The sequence below is a fragment of the Mesoplodon bidens genome (assembly GCF_964165515.1).
Source record: "Mesoplodon bidens genome assembly, chromosome: 16".
Classification (NCBI taxonomy): Eukaryota; Metazoa; Chordata; class Mammalia; order Artiodactyla; family Ziphiidae; genus Mesoplodon; species Mesoplodon bidens.
In genome coordinates this window covers 69,238,360-69,242,747 of record NC_138173.1, presented here as the reverse complement: position 1 = coordinate 69,242,747, position 4,388 = coordinate 69,238,360, and positions in this window count along the sequence as shown.

The window sequence follows — 4,388 nt, the reverse complement described above, 5'->3', positions numbered from 1 at the left end:
GGCGAGGCTTGGGGACCCTCAGCCCCACAAGCTAGCACTGCTGCAGGGTCCCTGACAGCCCTGGAGGCCTCCTTAGGAAAAGGCGGTTCTCCTCCAGGTGGACACAGCCCCAGCCCCAGGGGCACCTGACTCTGCCCGCAGAAGGATGCTGGATTTCGGCGGCGGCCCTGAGTCATCCCACCCCCAGATCCTAATGTGCATGTCCCCCCGCTTCCGGTCTCTTTCCCCATTGTCACCTCTGGCTGGCACTGCAATGTCCCTTTTCTTGGCTCCCAGCTGGGGACCGTCAACTGCAGTGTCACACCACACCCCAGCGAGTGGCTGGCCACTCTGGGGGCCTCCCAAGCAAGTATTGCCAAAACTCTCAACAGTTATACAGTGAATAAAATTACTAGGCTGCTTATTTGAGATTTAATGATCAGCGTCGCAGTTGAGGGTAAAACACCTTGTTACCGAGTCCAAGCTCGCTCTGCTCTCCACCCGACAGGCCAATGAATCGGGAGGCGAGGTGTTGAGGCAGGGAGGACGATCGGAAAGCTGGCAGATGGAGAAGATGACAGACTAGTGTCTCCGAAAAACCATCTTATTGGGGTTTGGATGCCAGTTTCTTTTATAGCATGGAGAGGGGGAGGAGATGAGGAAGTAAAGTAAAAAGGCCCGTACGTTCTGCAAATATCCCCTGGAATGGCCAGCTTTGGGGAGGGGATGTGCTAATTTCTTCTTTCTTGCATCCATCCACAGGTGGACAGGGTCCAGATGTTTCCCTGAACAAAGGCACTTTGGTTTAACGTTCAGGCAGAGGGGCAGGGTTCCCCAAGGCAGGCCATTATGTATAGACAGTATCCTTTTAGGGAACAAAAGCACTGGAAAGCAAAGGTTAAAGTAAAAGAAACAGATCCAGCCTGTAGTCAGACTTGTCTCTTCCCTGTTACAACCTGGACAAAAGACTTAAGTCGGACTGGCTGACCGCAGTTTGAATCTTGTGCCTGGTGCTGCCATGGTCCCCCTGCCGTGGTGCCTTTTGGCAAAGGTGGCCTTGCAAGTTACTGGACCTCTCTGAGCCTTGGTTCCCCACCTAGAAAGTTCTAGCGTGTCCTTATGAGCCAGTATACGGAGATGCTTGGTGAAGACCCAAGACAAAGAATGACCCAATCACTGAAAGGTAGTGTTTAAAGGAATGAGGTCCTGGAGTTTATAACATCCCTTTTAATTGTGGTACAATATACATAACATAAAAGTTACCATTTAAACCATTTTTAAGTGAACAGTCCAGTAGCGTTAAGTGCATTCACATTGTTGTGCTAACATTACCTCCATCATCTCTAAAACTTTTGCATTTTCCCCAACTGAAACTCTGTCCCATTAAACGCGAACTCCCCATCACCCCGCCCCTGTCCCTATAACTTACTTTTTATTTATTTATTTTTTTAAAGAATCAATTTTATTTGTTTATTTATTTTTGGTTGCGTTGGGTCTTCGTTGCTGCGCACGGGCTTTCTCTAGCCGCGGCGAGCGGTGGCTACTCTTCGTTGCGGTGCTCGGGCTTCTCATTGCAATGGCTTCTCTTGTTGCAGAGCACGGGCTCTAGGCGCGTGGGCTTCAGTAGTTGCGGCACACGGGCTCAGTAGTTGTGGCTCACGGGCTCTAGAGTGCAGGCTCAGTAGTTTTGGTGCACGGGCTTAGTTGCTCCACGGCATGTGGGATCTTCCCCGACCAGGGATTGAACCTGTGTCCCCTGCACTGGCAGGTGGATTCTTAACCACTGCGCCACCAGAGAAGTCCCCCTGTAACCTACTTTGAAACAATATTAGACCCGAGTCAAGATCATGTCTGTAATAAGGTCACTTCTGCTCATTTGCATTCTAATAAAATATATGCTTGAAAGTCCAATAAACATACTTGCGATTCCTATAAACACCACCCTCAGCCTGTTCTTCCCTGAGCGTCAGGATGACCCAAGGGAGCATCTCCCTGAAATGAGTATCACAAGAGAAAAAGAACAGCATCCATGGTGCTCAACTGGATCCTCTCCTGCATTTCATCAAACAGGGGCTTCTACTCCAACAGGGAATCGGAGCCTTCATGGTAATAGCTGCTTTTTCTTGAGCCTTTACTGGTGCCGGACGCAATCGTTGTAATTACTGAAGATTCTGAGCCATTTCTCTCCATCAGGCACTTGTACGTGCCCTGCATGGATTAACTCATTCAGGCCTCACGACACCTCCTAATTTATAGCGTTAATGTGATGAGCACTGGATCTGGGAGTGGGGCATTTTTATCATAAATCGCTAGTCTCTGAGCCTCGCTGGTCTCATTTGTACAAAGAGACTTTGGACTAGATGATTCTGCTGCCTCTTCTGAGCTCAAACAGGTGGCACCCTCTCGCTGTGTGACGGTGACAATTAAAAATCTGACTCAGTAAGTGCCAGGTAGTGCCACCGGTCTCGGTCATGAGGGTACGACTTCAATAGGGTCCCCTGAAATGCCTTTAGCTGCCACCCACGGAGTTCCCGGGCCATGCCACTTTCCAGCGGGAGAGCCTGTGCCATCAGAGAGCCTGTCTAACCTTGAAAGTTAACCTGCTGTAAGAACTTACGTGGTTAAAAATTGTTATAAGCAGAGCCTCATGTCTGGCAGATAATAAGCAGAGTATTAGAGAATGCTTGAGCTGAGTGTGAATCTCAAAGCTCTCACACCCTCTTCTTGTGTATTCATTCAACAAACGGGTATCTTCCAGCCAGCAGAGGTGTGCTGGGCCCTGGAGCAAGTTCACAGAGTAGAGATCCTACAACCTATGAATGTCTTCTCCCCTGGGACACCTTCCCCAGTACCAAGCCCTGTCCACTTGCAGAGCGGCCCACCACGGACCTGGGTATCTATGCTGGGCCACTAGGACACAGGGCAGCCTTTGCCTCTGGGAGAACAAATTGCAGAAATTGCCCCTCCCTCCAGGTTGACACAGCCCTGCAGAGGGCAAGCGTGGGAGTTGAGCACCGGCTGCATTTCAGCCCCTACTTGCCCACTCAGCACAACACCTCTGCAAAGTGCACAACATATACAACCGTACTCAGCAGCCCGCTGTGTGCCACTGGGGTAGCATAATCACTCTGTATTATCGTTCAAACTGTGTCCTAAAAACATGTTCTAAACTGAATATGTGTAAGTCAATCATCCGTCTCACATTCCTTTGGGAGTTAGATTCCCAGGGAGCTAAAACTATTCTATTCTGAATTCCTCTGGTCTTTAAGTTGTCCCTTCCCTATTAAATACATGGTTGACCTGCTTGAGGCAATAGACCGTAAGTGACTATTGAAGTTCAATATTGACTGCTCAGATCCCAGGGCAGCTACAGTTGAAATGTAGGTTCCTGACCCCACCCACCTCGCCCCTTCCCCCCAGGCCCTTCCAAACGCACATTCCTTCAACGCTAGGATTGCCACAAAGTATGCAAAAGCATTGTTTGCTAGCAGGCAGCGCTGCCATGGCCAGTTTTATTCTGTGATGTTGGTACAAAAGTTCAGAGCCAGCCCGCTGAAGAATATCCTATGGTATCACTTATGGGTGGAATCTAAAAAAATGATATAAATGAACTTATTTACAAAACAGAAATCGACTCACAGATATAGAGAAAAAACTTGTGGTTTCCAAAGGGGATGGGGGAGATAAACTAAGAGTTTGGGATTAACAGATACACACTATGTATAAAATGGCTAAACAACAAGGACCTACTGTATAGTACAGGGAACTATACTCAGTATCTTGTAATACCCTATAATGAAAAAGAATCTGTAAAAGTATATATATATATATATATATATATATATATATATATATACTTCAATTAAAAAATGGTTAAAAAAATTTTAAGAAAAGAATGCTTCTCAGAATGCTGGTGGGTCATAACGTATGGGTTGCTCAAAATTCAATTTACAAAAGTCAAACTATAGCGCTTGTTAAATTGCCACCCTTTCCCATTCGTCTGTGAACCACTCACAGGTAAGGTGTGTTTTCCTCACTTTGCTTTCCTGGATCCTTGCAATGTGCCTGACCCATAATAAATGACCATTGATTTAGTGAATAAATAAATGAGACCAGAACTATGTCCTCAAGGAGCGCACGGTGAAGTGTCCATTTTATAGATGGATAAACTGAGTCTCAGAGAGGGAACAGAATCTCCTTACTGTCGTATTGCTAACAAAGCTGCTGGCAAAGCTGGGACAGAGACACTTTCGGGGCTTTCTCTTTTTCCTGCACTGCATTACGGGACAAACAGCTCCTGCAGGGTCTCGTGTCATGGTTTCTGAAAGCACACTTGCCATATTCCACTGACTTCTCTCCCAGGACGTTGTTGCAGCTGATGCCAGGATCCCACTGCTTGCTCTGCTGCC